At 42.0% G+C, this 20,912-nt stretch overlaps 1 protein-coding gene across 1 annotated transcript in view; it reads right to left on the bottom strand.

Moving 5' to 3' along the window:
- Positions 1–20,912, bottom strand: part of SLC66A2 (solute carrier family 66 member 2) — a 66,561-nt gene that overhangs the window by 23,767 nt on the left and 21,882 nt on the right. The gene's annotated exons all lie outside the window — the stretch shown is intronic.

The raw sequence follows: 20,912 nt of genomic DNA, 5'->3' as shown, positions 1-20,912 counted from the left end.
CAAACACACTTGCAATCACCCCCACCCCACCTCCCCTCCAAAAAAAATCCCACAAAACCAAGAAAAATAAAAAATAATAGTCCTGATTTCAAAATCATTTTTTGGGGGTGGTCAATAAAGAAACAAGAAATCAAAGGCTTGCAAGCCAACAAAGTATTTACAAAGATAACTTTTTAAAAGTAAGCATTTCAAAAATACCTTCCTATCAAACATGAAGGACTCTGGATACTGCTCTAGTGGAGCATAGGAAATGTTTCACAAAACATTCCTGGCATAGGAAATGTTTCACAAAAACCTTCTAGTACTAATAACAGGCCCCAAGCACCGCAGTGCAAGTATTCTTTCTCTTAGGTCATTATCTCTGCCTTCCCAGTGCCTCAATCCAAGCTGCTTAGAAGGTCACCTGAAGTCCACAGCTCTGTTCCCTGGCGCAGTGCAGCTGCCTGTGGGGAAGGGCAAGATGCCAGTGCAGCTGCTACAGTTTTACTGAGACAGGTACAAGACTGAGGCAAGATTTTCCCTGGAAAAAAGCCTCTCACAGACATCACCACTTTCACTTCTAGGACAAAACTTTGCTCTTGCCTTTGCCAGCACCAAGGAGTGCAGGTGTAGCACCCATTTCTGCATCCATCACAATGAAATGCTCAGCCATAGAAGGCAATATCCCCTGTTGAGGGAAGGAGAGAAGGACCAAACCAACCATGGCATTTGCTTGGTACACTAACAGTGTATCATTGGGAAATACCTAGCAGTCTTATTGATGAATAATAAAATACACAACCCCATAGCAATTGATTGTATAGCAATATAACAACTTCATTTTTAACAAAAACGCTACAATAACTGTTTGTTAGCAGGTGCTGTCCCTGCCTTTCTTTCATAGAAGACTACTCACCTACTTCAGACCAACTGGACCCTCAGAACTACCAAGGTGATGAACTACTGTTCTAACAGGGACATTACAACCAGCCCAAAGCCATGCAACACACAGCACATCACTAGAAGATCTCCACGGCTGTCACTTCAGAAGTAGTTGAGAAAGCCACAAAAATAGTGCCACTGCTAACTCAAGCAAGGAAGACATCGACCTCCACTGACTAACACTAACAGAAAATTCAGTGAGATATATAGGCACTTGGCTGCCTCCGGATACATACACACACCAAGTAATAGTTTTATATTCTGCATCTCTTCATACCTTCGTATCAGTATCAGTCTGGCCCTCAGACACACTTTATTAGCTATTCTCTTTTTAGTACTTGTCAAACCCTCACCTCAGGACACCTCCTGAGTGCGCCCAGCTGAATCATTTTATTTTGCCACCAAAGAGGAAGGCACAACTGGCCAGGAGCCATACCCAACCTGCAGCATTATCAGCCATCACCCAGAAATGAATAAAATTACTTGGGGCAAAACCACTGTCAATGTAAATGTTGACTTTCAGTATTTTAGGGTAGTGGCTCCTCAGCCTCAGAATTCAGGGACACAAGACTAAATAAAAGACCCAGTGCTGGCACAGCCCAAACCACGTGAGCCTTGTGCATTTCTGGAGGTTTGTGAAGGCTTTCCTTTTTGGAGATGAAGGGCCCATGGCCCTTCACTCATTAAACCTTCCTACCAGCTGCCACATCTGCCCTGCACACACTGTGTTTTTCCTCCTGCATTCTCCACATGCTCAAAGATTCTTTTCAAAATACTCATCCCTGGACACCAAATCCTCATTTCCCCAGTTCATTTTCATAACAGAAACCTAAGAACTAAAACTACATTGAAGAACAGAAGTTTAGGAAGTTCATGAAACCAAAAAAGTCAACATTCCCACAGCTATCATGAGGCAAGCTACAAAATCCATGGATCCATGCAAACACTTGAGCATAGATGAGAAAAACACTGTGTGAAAAAAGGATTTCAACTGAAGCAGGAGAACCAATTACTAGCACAGAGACCCTATTTTGGTCAAAATTATCATGATGCTAGATAATCTCCATTTCACTGTAGTAGGTTATAAGTTCTGGTCTCTGCTATAAATTTTGCTTGGTAATATAGTTAAGAAAGAAAGGAAGAAGGGAAGAGAAGACAAAAGAGATAAGAGCAATCATAACCTTGGTAATAGTTTTGCAGAAAAACATCTGAGTTATTGTAAAAACAACCCAATATATAATCACTAATTGCTCTTCTTAACAGATGTATTCTCCAGATGCAGAAGTCTATTTTAGGACACTAAACCTCACCACACTGCATTACAAAAAAAAAAGTAGAGAATGAAACACCTGACTTTCCATAAGGGTTGTAGTTTCTTTAGCCCTTATTTAAACTGCTAAAATGTTTTGCCACATGATTTCTTTTTTTTTAACCAAGACTAAAGTTAACTCTCTTTGAAAAATGGTTTCAAAAATTCAGAGGGAAAAAAGTCACACACCCATCACTTCAAGGTCTGGAAAGAAACTGTGACTCATTTTTCCAACTGGCTCCCTTCTCAAGGGTGTCCAAACACATTAGTTCTGCAATGGAAGAGATATTTTTTTAAAGAAAAAAATAGTTGATTCTGCTGAATACAGTGACAATTATGTGCAAAAAAAAAATGCTTTTTAAAAAAGTAGTTTTAAAAACAGAATAAAATTCACGTGTTTGCAAACCAGTCCTATTCCAAGAAGATAGGCAGAGAACACCAATCCCTGTCCCAGACCATGTCATCTGATATGTATAACTGAACAAAGTTATACATATAATGGCAAATGCTATTCATGTTTGAAGAAAAGTATGAATAATAAACATCATATTGGGATCTTTGCTACCCCCATCATCTCTTTTCCTTAGAATGACAAAACAAGAAATCCCCTGTACCATCATTTATTTCTAGCAAACATCTTTAAAACTGTCTAAGGTAAATGTGGATGCATATCTTTGTGCTCCCTGAAATGGGAAGGCACTGCCTGCACAGCTCACTGCATTCTGCCCAGTGAGAAATCCCTGACATGGACTTGTAAGTACACTCAGCTGATGCAGTTCAAGCAGTAACTTCAGTCACTAACATCCTGTGTGGATCAGATTTAGCATTACTGTGGTGAAGGGTACCGTATTTTATTACCCATGGCTGAGCTCTTTAAACCACCCAGTGAATTGCATTTTAAGCACATTAATCCATTGATAGATGAGAGATTTATGTTGGAAAATCCTATTAATGCTGTGGGAAGGAGCAGCTCAGTAGGTTTTTTGTGCACTGACTGGAGAGAACTCTACACAGCTTGAGGGTGAAGAAGGATGAGATTAAAAGAACTCCTCTGGGAGGCACTTTGCATGTCAGAGATGAAAAATGTAAAGCAGGCGAGAGACCGCATTGTAAATAACAATGGTTATTACCAGTCGGGCCAAAATGCAAGTAGTAAATTCAAGATTCTGGTGTGGGATAGATGCCAAGTGACACAAAGAAGAGTCCAGAGTATCAACTTTCAAGTGAGGATGACACAGAGGTCCAAACAGTTACATTATTTTTAGTCAAGAAACATTTTATACCAAGCCAGATACCATGCTAGTTCCTTCTGGGAAAGTGAAGCAAAGACTTTGACATCCTAAAAATTATTTACTGTAGCTCTCAATTTCTCTCACTAGTTGCAACTTATTTTGTGCCTTGACATAATTCTGTACCTACATCTTTGCACTACATTTACTTACACTTGTCCTTAGACATTTGACCCAGCTCCTCCGTTTGGTTCCTAGTTTTGAAGTTGAGGAAAAGCTTACCATTTCCCCTGCCTGTGTTTGCAAGGTGGGAGAGTTTGCATTTGAGCCCTCTATATAGCTTTGACAAGGAAATAAACTCTTTTCTTCTTACGAAGGTTGCTGGTTTTACCCTCTCTCCCACTCCTTACTGAATGCCATTACATCACAGTCACTCACCCAAACTGCCTCACGGAACTAAACTCTTGACCTCTTGTATGAAAAGCACTGCTCACTAACTCCTAAGAGCATGCTGAGCAGTCTCCACCCCTGAGTGCCCTTCTAAACAGATGACTCAGTAGTTAATCCTCCTACCCCTTGGTACACAGCTAATTCTTACGTTTTGTGAGACTGTGGTGCTGTTCAAAGCACATCCGATTTCCATCATCTGGCTGTCAACCACCATGCCTGCCCACCTGACCTGTTCCTGCCACACAATCAAAGGAGTCCAGCCCGAGCTGTCAGATGTCCAACGCCTCCCTCAACAACACCAATCCAAACAATCCAAAACCTGGCTTAGATGCTGTGAAAGAGCCTGATAACAGCAATATATCCAACCTAGAACAGTTATGAAATGCAGCCAAGGCTGGGAATTATTTCAGATTATTATCCATGCTCTGTTTCCTGTAAAACTTACACACTTTGAAGATGCAGAAGCCACAACCTGCAACACTCTGTGCTGCCTATGGGTCTCAGCCACTGGGCTACAGTACAACACTCTCCCCCTCATTTGTTCTTCTGCTTGTCCCCAGAACTCGTGGTCTCTGCTGTAAAAGGGGTTCAGCTCTGAGCTGCAAGCAAATATGCTGCTGCTCCTCACCCCAGCTTGGCTACAACAGCAACTCTTTGGGCAGCTGGAAGATGCAGACTTGTATACCCAGGCTGACAACAGAAACTTATCTCAGACCTCTCACACTTCCAATGAGTGCTGTAAGCTATACACAGCTCCTGCACTCAGCAGTGGCATCTTAAAAATAAGTTTTGCCACATTCTCTAAAGAGGACTTGCAAGGCACCTGCCACATGAGGTTGGGCCCAGGCAGTGGATTCTGAAAAGGAGACTTTTACACTTCCAGTTCTTCAGCTGCAGCAAATCCTCAGACATTTGCCTCAGGCATTATCTGTCTCCCTGGCAATCCTGATTTCAGCTGTCTCATCTAAAAACAGCAGCAGGATTGCAGAGCAGCATGCTGGCTAGCACTCCTTACCTTGCTTATTCTGAGCAGCTCCCGGACAGAACCTGAGTTTCTCTGATGCTCTGTTCTTAAATTCTTGAGTACCCCACAGGGCACCCAGGAAATAACTGGGGTGATAAGGGCAGTAAGACTACACATGACTGTTACTGCGTGATCCAAAACTTTTTCTCTCTCTCATCATCCACATACCCAGCTAGGCACCCTTTCCTTCCAGAAAGAAGAAGGAAGAAAGGAAGCAGCACTACAGACAGACAGTGAGAACTGATACATTTAGATTTTCTTTCCTCCTTTTTTAAGAACTGACAGAAATGTGCAAATGCTGTCTGAAGCCAGCATTTCCACTCACTGGGACTGAGAAGGGACTTGTTATCTTTCACTCATGGTACAAAAGAGAAGAAAGGAGAGCTTAGCACGAAGAACTTCTGGCTCTAATCCAAACCACTGTCTTTTTGAAAGGACGCTGTCTATAAACAGACAATGCTCTTCATCTCCATTCCTTCACATCCAAAACCTAGGAACTTCTCAAAGTGAGTTACTTTTAGGTATCTGCTCAGCCCTGTCATCATCTCTCAAACATTCCCTTCTATCTGGTCTTCACACTGACCCTGTACCTAAACATTGTCACTGTTTCCTCTCTAGTCAATGCAAGATTGGAGCAAAACATTCCAGAGGGTCTTGAACCTTTTCTGAAAATATCACCCCACCCTATACCAAACAAATTACTCTCTTCCAATGAAATCCATTTTTGACATCCCTTGGCTCATTCACACTGACCCTGTACCTAAACATTGTCACTGTTTCCTCTCTAGTCAATGCAAGATTGGAGCAAAACATTCCAGAGGGTCTTGAACCTTTTCTGAAAATATCACCCCACCCTATACCAAACAAATTACTCTCTTCCAATGAAATCCATTTTTGACATCCCTTGGCTCATACAGTGCCTTCTCTTGGCCACATCTAGACTAAAGTCAGTTCATTAAAGCCACTCCTCTTAGTATCTGACTCTCCCTAAAGGCCCAGCATGAGTCCTCTAGTCAACAAAAAGTAACCAGCAGATTTTCATGTGAGATGGGGAAAATGTCAAATCCCAATCACACAGAAAAAGGCTGAAAGCCTGACCCACACAAACCTTGAAGATTCACACAAAGAACTTTTGTTTTTAAAAGCTCAATGGAGCTTTCAGTACTTGATGGGGGAGAGAATATCTGAGATTAGAAGTTCAAGTGTTATGAAACCTCTTCTACGTCAAAATTATCCCAATCTCCTCTCAGTCATCTTCTCTAGTTTGAAGGAAAGTACCTGCCTTAGTTTTCTTAGCCTTATTTTAGGTAGCTTCACAATCTTCTAAAATCTTCTATGCTGGGTCTCTGTTTTGTCACATCAGGTTCATGGTTTTTCTCTCCTATCAGGATTATTACCCACTCTTCTTCCTCTTTCTCAAAAACACTACACATAAGTGGGCTGACATTTTTTCAGCACTATCCTGCCCATCCAGGGCTTCTCACTCATATTCAACACTGTCCCCCAGCACACACCTACAAGCATCAGTAGCTGCTCTATCCTTCCCCTTTGGGTTCTGCAGGGTCCACTCTACCTCTTCACCAAAGGTAATTAGCAATTGCCCAGTTAAGAAACACGGGTGAGTTACAACTACTTCAGAAAAATCTGACACAAATGCACTAGTATATATGAAAAAGTCAAACAATACACACTCTATTTCTTAATACCTTGCCTTTCCCATTAATGTGCTATTTCCCTGATGTTACAGCCTTCAGTTTAAGGGAACCTTTGAATACCACTTAGCACAGTGGTCCTCACTAGAGATAATTAGCAATAACACCTACCTTGACTATTTTGTGACCCTTAAAGAGCAGCAATTTAAAAGTTACAATTTACTCTGAAAGTTTTACCACTGCTGCTAACAACACAAATGACAATAGGAATGAAAAGCTAAATCAAAATATCCATACCCTGGGCACCGTCTGTGCAGCTGACAGCCTTTGCTGTGCTATCTGCAGTATAATTTGCTTTGTACACAGATTCAGTTTATGAGAGCCTCACAGTGAAGAAGAAAAAAAAAAGTAGAGAAAAATGCAGTTATATAAACCCACAAAATTAGGTTGACCTTTACCTCATCTTTGATAATTTCCACTGTCTTACAAAAGGATGCAGAATTGCTTACATTAGTTGTGCTGCACTGATACCAGCCCTGTCAACATTTTAATTTGTGTGTTTAAACCTAAATATGCCTGCATACACGTATATGCCTCTTCCTCACAGCACTGCTGATACATAAGCATGAAAAAGAAAGCAAAATTATAAAAGCAAGCAGGGGAGAACAAAGATTTTTTGTTTTAATACAAAGGAAGTTTTAGCAAGTATGGTATCTGAAGAAGGTTCCAACTGTTGGGCTCGGAAATTGCTGGTGAATGCCAGCTGAGTTGGGAAATCCTCATGGAGCAGTACAGCTCAGCTCAGCCATCTCTGAACATCTCTGCAGAATGAGTGTAACCAACCTGGGAGCAGCCAGAAGCAAACTCCTACCCCAATCTCTCCAACAAAAAGCGTGCAGAATAGTACTCTGGACTTCTCTTCCAAAGCAAGGACATTTCTTGGGTTTCTCCAGATGAAAGATGCTTTTGAGGCAATCTTGCAGCAGGTACACATGCAACCCCCCCCCTACCACTGTACCTTGTGCAACATATGCTAACCAAATTCTTTGCTTTCCAAGTCCAGCCAAGAGAAAGCACTGGGTCTCTACTCCTGGTGTGCTAGCAGGCCAGCAAGATTAGGAGAAGAATAAAAGATAACAACCACCACCACACACATGCCAATATTGCTACAAGAGCAGTGCACTTAACTTAAGGCTACATATATCGAAATCAAGGTACCTACAGCACTATATTTCCCCTGTAAAGACTTGCTTCCTCAGTAGCATCACTACTGCAACTCCCTACTGTGTTACCGCTACACTTGCCTGTCCAGTATAGAAGTCTCTCCTTTCTATTCCAACGTACTGACTGTTCTTCCTAGTCACTGCACTCATGAGATAGTCTCAACAGCAGGCAAAAGTGGCAATTATGACCAATTGAAGAAAAACAGCCTAATAACTAGGCAGATCATGGGGCTTGGAAAGCCACTGGAATAAGACAGCTGTGGCCCAAAGGATCCAGTGCTACAGAAAAAAGCTCTGTATTTGAAAGCTGGTGTGAAAGCAGCATGAACAGCTCTAGAAGCCATGTGACTCAGAAGGAGCACGGACCCCAGGAGGAAATCCTCCTCTAAAGTTGCAGCAGTGGCAGTGAAATGGAAAGCCCAGGGAATGCCCCAGCAGAATTCTGATGACTCTGGGCAGCCATTGCCTTCACTACAAATACTCCCAATTCTGCTCACCTCCTACACCAGGAGCATCAAAAACCCCAGAGCAAGTCAAACTAAAGAAGTGCCCCAACCCTCCACCCTCAAGGCAGAGCTGTGAAGTCAGGTCTCTGCTCCCAACTGTGCCAGCAATGGAGGCGGCAGATAAGAGATAAACTCACTCTCTTCTTTGGGCCAGATACGCCTTTCTATGCTAACTATAGAAAGAGACTTCTTTTTCTGACAGCAAGATAAGCAGGGATGATGAGAATGTCACAGCAAGAAGAACATGTAGTACCAAGTTTCTATTTCTACAATAATTTTAACAATATTTTACACTATCATCTGCATAGTTTATCGAAGATATCACCCACAGCCCTAGCAGGCAATATACAAAGGCCTCCAAAAAAGACTAAAATGCAGTAAGTTAAGCATTGCAGAGCAGGCAGCCTTGACTCTAAAATTCTTGTAGTTGGGAGCTATAAACTCTATATGAAAACAGTTTAATTTATTTTGAATATTACTGAAACTTACTCTTTGCAGCTTAAGTCTCAGAAGATATCAAGACTACTATAATATTAGAAACAATATGCCCTTTCTCATTTAAAGACTGTAATTAAAGAAATGAATAAAAGTTCTTCTAAACATTACAAAACCAAGCTGCGCATTAGACCAGATGCAGTTTGACTCAGATTCCACTGTGCCAGAGATTACAATGCCAGGTTGCACGTATAATGCAGCAAGTTACTCCCAGAAACTCTGGAAGTAACTGCCAGGTAAGACTTTGCCACCTTTTGAACTGTAGATCTCTGAGAAAAAAAGCTGATAAGTGATCTCTCTTTTTCAGCCTTGCCTGAGCTTGCTGATAAGTGATCTCTCTTTTTCAGCCTTGCCTGAGCTTGACTTGCCAGAGACCCTACCTCCTCTGTTGCGCAGACACCACAAAAAGAAGGCATTTGTGAATTTTTTTCAGACACCGAAGTCAGACAGTTACACATACACAAATGCAGGTTTAAGTATGTTCACAACACAAAGCTAAACACTCTTCGTGAGAATACAAACTCATCTCCTCATTTAGGATTTTTGGGGGCAAGTTTAATCTTTGTTTCCTAGGTGACCCAGCACCAGCCAAAACAAATTCTAGCCCCCAAACTGGCCCTAGTAATTTAGTGTCTAAACAGAAGAATGCCCTGTGCCACAGCCTCATTTGCTAAAACAATGTGGCCTGCTAAACATCTCTTGGCCATTACCTCAGTTAACCTCAGAATAACCCATTCTAGTATTGATAGCTGAATACTTTAAAGTTATGACAGGCATGGAGGAAATTGTAGGAAGCTTTCACCTCTTTTTTTCCCTTGCCTCTCTCCTCTGTCCAGTCCTTGCTACACATATGAAAATGTCAGACAAGTTTTCTTTAATTATCCAAACAGCATTACAAAGATGCTAATATCTCAAAATGATGGCACAGACTACTCCATTTCATAGAGCTTCCTTCCAAATATCTATTCTAGTTAATAATAATAAGGCTGGTGAAAAATAATCCCGTATTTAAAAAACCCTGTATTTCTCAATTTTTGTTCTATGCTGGAATAAAAAGAAAGACTTTGGGAAATCTGAGGGAGGATGAAGAGGCAAACATACAGATGAGATCTGAGAAATCAGTTTAAACTTTTAATGTCTCTGATTTGAATTAAGGCCCTTCCATTTAAGTTTTTTCCATGTCCTATGGCAGCAGGTCATGAAGCTATTACCCACCCAGGTCTGGAAGCACCTCCTATATTCTGACCAATTTTGACCAAATACATTAAAATAATTTATGTATCTGTGTTTGTGAAGACATGACCATTCACTGGTGACAACCTTTATCCCCAACAATTAATTCACGAATTTCAGGCCAGCAGCAGCAAAAAAATTTCAACTTATAACTTCTCATTTACTACAATAAACATCATTTAAGTGTAAAGGTGACTATGGAAATTCATCTGCTATTAAAAAAATATATATAGATAGATAGATAAAGTTGGCAGTAATTCCAATCTCCACGTAACTTTCTAGGAAAAAGGGAATAAAAGGATTTCTGGTAGCAGGTTTTCCAGAACCTCCGTGCCTTCAGTGCCCCCTCACAACCATTAAACTAAAGCTCATCCTGGTTACAAGTCTGCACAACTAGCAGGAAGAATTTACAGGAGAGGAGACCAGTAGAGAGTTTCACTTGAGTGCCTGCAGACTGCCTTACTGATTACAGCACTTGTAACTGGAGGAGTCAAGTGAGACAGAGCTTCCCTGAAACACAATTTCCCCTTCAACTTACCAGCTGTTTAGTTTGACCAGAGATAAATCCCTGTTTTGACAAGAGCAGTGTTTTTTTATGCAAGGTGCACTTCTGAACACCTTTTTATGTAAGGTGCATTTTCTGAACACCTTGTGCATGAAGTTCAATGCTCCGAAGTTAAAAATCCTTCAAGACATAGATCAAAAGGTAGTTGATTTAAGTAAGTGGCTCTGTAATGAAGAGTTTGGTGGTGACATAGGTGTGCATTCACAAATTGTTCCCATTTCCCAGTAGAAGTTTAAGCTCTTCTTATCCCCCTCAATCTCTAACAGTTCAGTTTAGTTCCCTGAAGCATTTCCCACTGAAGCCACGAAATGCGTGCTTTTTACTTCCTTTTTTAAGATTTTACACACAGAAGAAAAGAACAAGCCTGCATTTTAAGCAAGATTGGTTCACTTATTTGGTTCAAAACATAATCCCACAAACTGTTCTGTCAGTACAAGTGAGGGGGCAAGAATGAGTGGGGGAAAAAAGAGGATCAAGAATATCTTCAGCATTGCTGCTAAGCATCCCAGCCCTCAGCCATTGCTAGAGTTAAACGACTTTGGCTATTATGTCCTTTTACAAATATTTTTACTTTTAAAAAGAACAACAAAAGACCATCAAACCAAAACAGGCAGAATAGAGTGCACTGGAAGTGTTCACCAGAGAGATGACTTTGCCACCACAGGGCACCATCCTTTTATCCCTGGCCAAGTGATTCTGGGATTTGCCCTCCAATGCTGTTGTCCCTTTCATATTCTGTACTCAGGAGTGCAGGGGATGTGGAGAATGATGACAGATGAGCCATAAACAATGAGCTGCAAACAATAATCCTATCCACAAAATCTCCATTACATTTCTGAGTTCTGCTGTGAAGAAATAGTGAATTTCTTTCAGGGCTGATCAGTTAACATCTACTGTACACAAAAATTAAATGAGGTACTTGTGTACAAGACTATTTAAGCCATTTCCATATTAAGTTTGCTCTATTCCCTAAGTGCTGTTACTTGTTCTACTACAACCTACTCTCAACAGGGGGTGAAGAAAGGCATTAGGGAGTAAATAGAGTCTCTGAAGAACAGTAAAAAATCTAAGGCAAAAAGCATTTTCTTAAAATAACTGCTCCTGATTTTTACATGCCAAGGGGTGAAAAGACAAGAAAGGGCAGCAGTGGAAAACACTGACATAAGCAAGGAGTCACTGCAAGTTTGTCATGGTATAAATGGACAAAAAAATGGGGGTGACAGGAAGCAGAGAATGTCAAGACCAGCAACTGTTTTTTTTCAAAGGCTATACAAACTTGAGGTAAGATGGGGAAAAAATTTACCCCCGAACAACTGCAGTTTGTGACACTTCCAAAGCAACCTACTAAAAAGCCACTTTAAGAAAGGAGAGGATGGCATAATTTCTATTATCATAGAGATAAATGTCAGGTTTTAAAGCTTAGCTACACACACATGCACACACAAAAAACACGGCAAACTTGCAAGGGCTACTGAAGTGTGTGCAACACCAAAGCAGTCTATGTATTTTAGAAACAGCAGCACTGGTCCTGATTTTGATGGGAAAAAAATCCTGACACCCATACCTTACACAAAGAAACAGAGATGTTCTGAATATTTAAAATGTTCCATCTCCAAAATTCTCTTCAGACTTCTGAGTTGCAATGGGTAATAGTAAAAAAGACAGCTTTAAGCAGCTTTTAAAAATAAAAAATGTTTCCATTAAATACTCAGGATCTGTCTTCCTTTCACAGATTTCTATTTCTCTATGGAATCGGTCAGGATGAACAAGATCCTTTTTTGTAAATGTACAATGCAAGTAAAAATAAATCCGTCAGAATTGAATTCTGGGATTTGGAATCTTTCCCCCACCCATGGGAGGGGACATAGGATCCTGATGCAGAGATGTAATGCATACTGATCACAGAGCAGAGCAAAGAGAAAGTAGGGCACATAATAAATGCATCTGAAATGAGACCTTCATAACTTCAGGAATAATGGTGGTATAGTTGCTCCCTCCTATAGTTGCCTCAGTTGTTTCCTTCCCACATGGAGGGAAACATGCTGTTTACTAGTAATCCAAGTGCTAGGAGGGAGACTGTGTAGACCCTGCCCCTCACCATATATTCACAATTCTCTGAAAAAACCACCTTTTCTGCTGCTGATTTGAGACCATACAGGAAGCAGCTTCTCACAAAGAGCTAAATTACATCCTTTCCTCTCAGCCTCACTCAGTGTTACGTCACCTCCTCCTACAGACAGAGACTGCACACCATTCTCTTTAGTTATAACATTCTGAAGCTAAAACCATTTGCTGTGAAGCACAAAACAAAATCAAATTTCGAAATGTGATTATGCACCCTTCTGATGAGGTCTATATTTGCCAACCTATTAACATCACTTAAATCACTACTGCATAGCTTTAGTAAGTCAAATACTACATCTGAAGAATTACTGGCTGGTGCACTGGAGCCAGAGCTTAGAAGGCTTTGCCTGCTTCTGCAAGAACAATTTTTATACTTTTTTAGTTTTGCTTAGTAAAAACTCTCATTTATTCTCACAACAAGAAACTGATTGGAGCTAACATCTGCTTTGTTCTTGCGTCTTTGAATAGCAACTGAGAGTATAAAAGAATGAGAAAAAAGAGTAAATTGATTTTACTAAAAATCTATCTGAAAATAATACCCACTTCATTTGTTTTTTAAAAAAAACATTTCCAAAAAATGAACCTTCAGAACAAACACTGCAGTTCATTTACCTTTTTATAATTTAAATTAAGTCATTTTGCACTTCTATTTTAAATAAATTTTCAACCCAAGGAGCTTGCTATAAGTTACAAGTAATGCAATATTTGACCATTTAATTAATTTTAAAGATGATAAGAAATGTAATTTAAATAGATCATTACTAAAACATAGTTATTCTATTTACACATATCGCCACATAAACCAAACTTTCTTTAGTAAATACACAAAATAATTTATTTTATTACCATATTTCTTGCTTGGTAATATAAATCATTATTTGCAAAGGTAGCTCCAACACTAACCTCTCTTTGCACTAAGAGAAAAAAACATACTTTCCTCATCAGCTTTAATGAAGCAGAGTGGTTAAAGTGAAAAGATGATGGTTTGGGCCTTGAAACAGGAACAACAGTTGGTGGGACACGACTCTGAAGTGAATTCAGGAACTGGTATGACCTACAAAGTAATCCTTCCACCTTAATTCTGCCTGTTCCTCGACACAACGTCCTGTACCTCTCCCCAGCAGTCCTGGCCGCCATCTGGAATGTGGCTATAAGCCAGCACTGCTCTACACTGTGCTATCACACCTCTAAATGTCTAAATAATTTGCCCCAATAGCTAATGCAACCTGAAATAATCTATATCAGGTGCATGCAGCAGTCAAAAGTATCAAGCTGGAAGGCAGGGCGAAGATGATGTACTGCCTGTTTCTGAAAGCTGACTGTCACATCTCAGTGCAGATGAGCATAGCTGATACATAGGCCAAGTCTGCTCCACCGCAGCACTCCCATCAAACAGCTTCACACTTACTGCCAGGGTCTGCACCACTTCCCATAACAATGCCCACCTCCCCAACACACAGGAACAGAACCAACAAATAATTTGTAAACAAGTTTCTTCTCTTGAGCATTCCACTCTGGGCATCTGTTAACTGGCAAACAGCAGAAGTGACAACTTGGCATCCACACCAGAAGGGTATTTGGTTTGGTGTTTGCTCTTCAGCACACCTTGGTTCATAAAAAATTAGTCCAAAAATAAAAGTAGACAAAGCCAACTGTGAACTTACTATTGTAAAAGAAAATCAGTAAGTAAGCAAAACTTCATGAGGCAAGCAGCTTTCCCTGACACAGTGCTGATCTCAGCACCACAGAAGGCAGCATTCATCTCATCAGACTTGATATCTGGAGTCCAACCCACCAGACTGAGCCTCAGATTCAGGCCCTTTGCAATTCATGGGGAGAGACTGGCTTGTCTTCAGCTTCTGCAGGCCACTCAGCAAGTCACGGATGCCTTTTTCTGTTATGGAAAACACTGAGATTTCAGGTGTTTCTCCACCCCAAGTCAGGAAAAAAATCACACTAACATTAAAAGATGGGAAACCAGCAGTACCTAAACAGCCTAAAGGGTTAGGATGCAGGCTTCAGGCTCCCATTGAGGGTTTTCTCTCCCCTGTCTGCAGCCTGGCTTACCAAGAAACCACCAGAGCCACTTTGTTCACGCTAATAAACTCAGAATTATCTGTGCAAGCAGGAGCCTCCACCTCAGTCTCTTGTATCCCATCCAAGTGCCATGATACTGCTTTGCAGCCTGTATAACTGGAGTGCTCAGCTCCAGTCTTTACAGGACTAAAAACATTCAGGGGAGAGACAGACACAAACTAAATGGGCAATGAGGGCTAAACAAAGCCAACTGCATGCACCTTCTTGTGGTGGCAACAGGGGATCAAGAACACACAGGGATGCAGAAACACCTAAGCCCCCTGCCCTAATTCATCCTTTCTCAGTATTCACATGGAATACAGAGTACCTAGGTCCTACTGCTTCATTTTCCTGCTTCAGAGATAGGACACAAAGTAGGATTACCCATGTCATCTCTTAAAAGCAAACAGACAAGGGAGAGTGTCTAAGATCTCTCTTCTCTCTCACTTGAAATGTCCTCCTAGAGTTTGAAAATCCTTTTCCAATGAACATTTGGTGCATCACTGCTTGCAAAGTGGGAGTGTGCAGTGGAGAGAAAATGGGAATCTTTTCAGAAAATAAAGTTATCACAAATTGTTTTCAGTCCAGGATGGTCAGTGTACTGCATTACAGGCTAAAAGCATGACATTTGTGTCACAACAGAAAAGGGTTTATTTTGTTTAACTGTTCATATAGCAATGAAAATGGCAAAGCACTGATGTTTCAGTGATAAGTGCCTTTCAATCTCCAGCATCAGGAAATGCCTTGTTAAAATGGCATTATTTGTAAGAGCTTCAGAAGCATTGATTTATTTATTTATATTCCCTATTTCTAGCTTACTAGAAACTAGTAACTTCATATTCTCAGTGATTTTTAAGTAATTAAATATAGCTAACAAAATACATAGGACGTAAAATGAAGTGAAAAAATCCATCAGGCTGTGTACAACAATCACACTGTACCTTTAGCATTACCTCCACATACAGGTCATAGAGAACATTATGGCAGCTTTAGACACCCAATGTCACACCTGCCCCGTGCAGCATTTTAACTAGAACCAAGTGGGTGCTGCCACCCTGCCCAGCACTTCAGGTCACCTCATTGTCCATTCCTCCCACTGCATACAGCAGTGCGTACGGTTATCTCAGCAGGCTCATTTCCAACAGAAGACCCTAACATATCAAATGAGCTTTCCCAAGTGACAACATCTGCCTTTCCAAGGGAGTATGGTTAGAGAGTCAGCAGCAGAAAGTGAGTGCAAGCTATGCCCCATCCCCTGTACATGAGAGAACTTTAATACTGGCAGATGTTGACTCTGATGACAGGCTCATTTGTCGAATTGTTGATTCCATACCACTTACCTAAATGCAAAGATAAGGTTCTTTAAAAACTCATGAAATCTACAAAATCTGGATGTTCTAGAAACATAAAGATGTGCTGCAACCAGAAGTTTTCTCCTTAGCAAGCTGTCTAGACAATCTATTATGTCTGAGCAGACAGCACTGGGCAACAGTGCTTCTTTAAGCACACACCATGCCAACCAGTGCTATAAACTACTTAGGAAACTAAAAAAGCAAGCTATCAATGTATCTGTACTAACAATTAAAAGCCCCTCAGCCTGAAAGTCTATTCTGAAGTCTGTGGGGAGTTGAGTCACACTTTAAAAATTTCTTCACTTATATGTTTTGCACTGAACTGGCAACTTGGCTATCATCCAGAAAATCAACATTTCTCTTCTCACTTTTTTGCTTACAGAAACTGAAAGAGAGCTGGCAGGCAGCAAAGCAGGATATTACCGTGAAAGCCAGATAACTAACTGTCACCATGGCTCTAAAATCACCTCTTGCCTTCTTGCATTAATAATCCTTTAATGTACTTTCACTGGTGAGGTCTGCCCCCTACAGCTCCTCAGCCCTGATAGCAAAGATGAGGGAGTGAAGCAGCACCCAGGAACAGGAAAGCAGGAGTTTGTACCTAAATTTTCAAGTGACAAAGATAGGATGCACATGGGGGTGCTGAGGGTGCAGGCTTATGTCTTTGCAAGGCTAGTCCATCATCTCTGAAAGATCATGGTGCTGGGAGAGATTTTCTATTACAGGGGAAAGGGGGAAGGAAAGGTAAAAAAAAATCACACCTATCTGCAAGGAGGAGACCAGGGTACTACAGCCAATCAGGATAACCTCATCCCTGGGATGGTTATGGAAGAAGTCCTCATGGAAGTCACTCCAAAACACAGGAAGGATAAGAAAGTAACCAGGACAGCCTGTGTGGCTTTACCAAGCGCAAACTGCAACTGACCAACCTGACCTTTGAGACAACAACCTTCCAGTATCTGAAGGGAGCCTACCACGAACTGGAGAGGGACTCTTCAGCAGCTGCAGTGATAGGACAAGGAGTAATGGGTACAAACTGAAAGAGGGGAAGTTTAGGTTAGATATTAGGAAGAAATTTTTTACTGTGAAGGTGGTGAGACACAAAACAGGTTGCCCAGACAGACTGTGGATGCCTGGCAAGTGTTCAAGGCCAGGCTGGATAAGGCCTTGAGCAACCTGGTCTAGTGGGAGACATCCTGCCCATGGCAGTGGGACTGGGACTAGATGGTCTTTGAGGTCTATTCCTACCCCTTAACAATCTATGAATTCATGATTTTAAGAGCAAGAGGAGAGCAGTAGGTGTTATTTACAGTGCCTTTAAGAAAGCTGCTGACAGTCTCCTGTAGTATCTTTATTAACGAATTACTGATTTGTTAGTGGACAATAAAAAAGGCAGAAAATTGGCTGGATCATCAGGCTAAGAGATTTTCACCTCTCAAAGGAAAAACATACAATTTACAACCAGTTACAAGGCAGCCCACAGTGATTAATATTAGGGCCAATGCTCTTTAATATCTCTCATTAACAACCTGGATGATGAGGAGTTCATGAGTACCAAATTAGGGAGAGTAAGCAATAAACAACTTCATCCCAATGTGAAGCAGAAGGGAAGATGCCAATCTCTTCTTTTAGTTGACCAGTGTGTGGACCTCAGGAAACAACATGAAGTTGTGTCAGGGGAGGTGTAGTTTTGATATTAGGAAAAGGTTCTTCATCCAAAGGGTGGTTGGGCTCCTCTGAAAAGCAGTCACAGCACCGAGCCTGACAGAGTACAAGAAGTGTCTGGATAACACCCTCAGGGTCACAGTGTGATTTTTGGGGCTGTCCTCTACAGGGCCAGGAGTTGGACTTCAGTGATCCTTGTGGATCCTGTCCAACCCAGGATATTGTATGATTCTATGAACTGAAGATAGCACTGCTATTCAAAGGGATCTTAGTCTGAGGATATGGGCTGACAGGAATGAAGTTCAGGTTACTGTGAGGCTGGGAAGGAGTAACCACGCAGTACTGGTGCAGAGAGCTGACTCACTAGAGAACAGCTTCACAGAATAGCAGAGGGTAGCAGGCAATTTGAGCACAAGTCAAAGTGTACACATATAGTAAAGGCACTCAATCACCTTCCAGGCTGTATAGTTGGGCAAATGTAAGGCAAGTAGATGGATGGATGTGTTTATTCCTCTCTACTCAATGCCCACAAGACACATTATCTGGAGCAATGCATTCAGGGCTTCCAAGTACAAGAAAGATGCTGGCCTACTGGAGTGTGTTCTTAGCAATTTCACAGATGACACTAGGTTGGGTGGGAGCACTGATGTGCTGGAGGGTAGGAAGGCTCTGCAGAAGGATCTGGACAGGCTGGATCAATAAGCTGAAGCCAAGCGTATGACAGTCAAAAGGCCAAGCACCTTCAGCCACAACAACCCCAAGCAGAGCTACAGGCTGGGACAGAGTGGCTGGAAAGCTGCCTGGTGGAAAAGGACCTGGGGGTGCCTGCCAGCTGTCAGCTGCTGAACACAAGCCAACATGTACCCAGGTGGCCAAGAAGGCCAATGACCCGGGCCTGCATCAGCAATAGTGCATCCAGCAGGACCAGGGCAGTGATTGTCCCTCTGTACTTGGCACTGCTGAGGCCACATCTCAAGTCCTGTGTCCAGTTCTGGGCCCCACACTACAAGAAAGATATTGAAGTGCTGGAGTGCATCCAGAGAAGGGCAGTGGAGCTCGGGAAGGCCTGGAACAGAAGTCTGATGAGGAGCAGCTGAGGGAGTTGGGAGTGTTTAGGGAGAAAAGAAGGCTCAGGGGAGACCTTCTCACTCTCTGCAACTGCCTGAAAGGAGGCTGTAGCCATGTAGGAGTCAGCCTCTTCTACAAAGTAATAAGCAATAGGATGAGCAAAAATGGACTCAGGTTGGATCATACGAGGTTTGGACTGTATATTAGGAAAAAAACTTCACAGAAAGGATTGTCAATCACTGGAACATGCTGCCCATGGTAGCAGCTGAGCAATCACATGTGAAGGAATTTAAAAGATTAGGTGTGGTGATTAGGGACACGGTTTAGTGGTGGGTTTGGCAGCGCTGGGTTAAGAGCCGGATTTGATGATCTTAAGGGTCTTTTCCAACCTAAATAATTTTATGATTCTATAAATGAGCCCAGTGGTGGGCCACCAAGATGATTAAAGGGCTCAGATATACAGTGTATATGAAGAGGCTAATAGGACCCATTCAGCTTTAAGAGAAGGGTTCTTGCTGCCTACAGCTGAGGGGGAGGTGGATCATGGAGGCAGGCTCTTCTTGAAGGCACTTGGAGACAGGACAGGTGATAACAAGACACGAGGTACAAGAGAAATGCCAATTAGATGGAAGAAAACTTTATCATCATGAAGACAGTCAGACACTGGCACAGGTGTCAGAGAGGTTGTGGAATCTCCATCTCTGGAGATATACACAACTCACCCGCACAAGGCCCTGAGCAACCTCATCTAACTGGACCCACTTCAAGCAGGGAACTGGATCAAATAACTTCAGAAGACCCTTCCAAGCCAAATTTAAAGAATGAAGCTCACCATTCAGATCAAGATGTGACCAAGTTTACAACAGCATGTGACAAGCTCAAGAAGCAGGCAATTGCAAAAGCTTCTCACCTCTACCAAACCAAAGCAACAGCTTTGCTGCACACATGCTCCCTGATGTGAATGGTGAGCAGACAAACCAGCTGTCTGAACATTTAGATGTTTCATTGCTGATATTATTAAAGCACCTAAATATTCTGGGTCCAACCAAAAAGGAAAATATGTTTTCAACATCTTTGTTTATTCACTATTTCCACAGCCCTGGAAGCAAGCTCAGCCTTGTCTCTGAGGTTCCAGTTTAGCGGCTCAGCAGACAAGTTTTGGAAACCCCAGAGCACCCTCATGTGGCTAGATGTTGCTAGTTCTCCTTCCTTCATCTGAACGGTGTGAGGGACAAGCAAAATCCACGTTTTATTCACAGGTTTATCTCCCCACCACACCACTAACTGGGCATGGTTCTTACATGACAAATAGTATTTCTGCTGCCACACAGCTCTTCCAACAGACCCTGTTTCCAGTTTCTTCTTCCCACCAGAGCAGAGCTGGATGACAGGCCTGCCGGATGGATGGTCAGGGGCACCAGCAGCCAGAGCAGGCAGCCCAAGCAGCACGCTCCACAAACACGGGTGCTGAACCTTGCTCCTGTGAACCTCTAGGTATAATTGCTCATGCCAGGCTGGGGAGCAATCTTCATCATCTCTCTTCTTTCCTCCCCAGACTGAAAAAACAGTTTTCCCTCAACTTAAGGTAACATCGAAATTTCTTGGTAGCAGATAAAGACATTTTCCTGACTTTTCTCTTTTTCCCCCACTCGCCTTTTTTTTTTTAATAAAGACAGGCTGGGAGAACAACAGCTGCACTGCTTCTTTCCAGCTCTCCCAAGCACTGCAGTGTGCTCCTCACGCTGCACAGCAAAGGAAAGGCTCCTGACACCACACACACCTCCTTCACTCCATTCACTCCACTTAAATCGTGCCTGCCTGTCCATCCCCTTTTTCCTTGCAGCAGGCAGGCTTTTGGAACAGGCATGGGCCCTTCACATGCTACATTTAGCCTGGCACATCCTCTTAAACTATGAACACAAGCACTGTAAACTGCATTAAGAAGTTCACAAAACACCAGCCTACCCACATTTTCACATCAAAGCCATTCAAAAGCAGCAGCAAGGTTGGTGCAAAGAAG

Source organism: Geospiza fortis, unplaced genomic scaffold (assembly GCF_000277835.1).
Source record: "Geospiza fortis unplaced genomic scaffold, GeoFor_1.0 scaffold104, whole genome shotgun sequence".
In the NCBI taxonomy this organism is placed as follows: domain Eukaryota; kingdom Metazoa; phylum Chordata; class Aves; order Passeriformes; family Thraupidae; genus Geospiza; species Geospiza fortis.
Note: the sequence above shows the minus strand (reverse complement) of the source record. Positions and strands in the feature narration are given on the sequence as shown.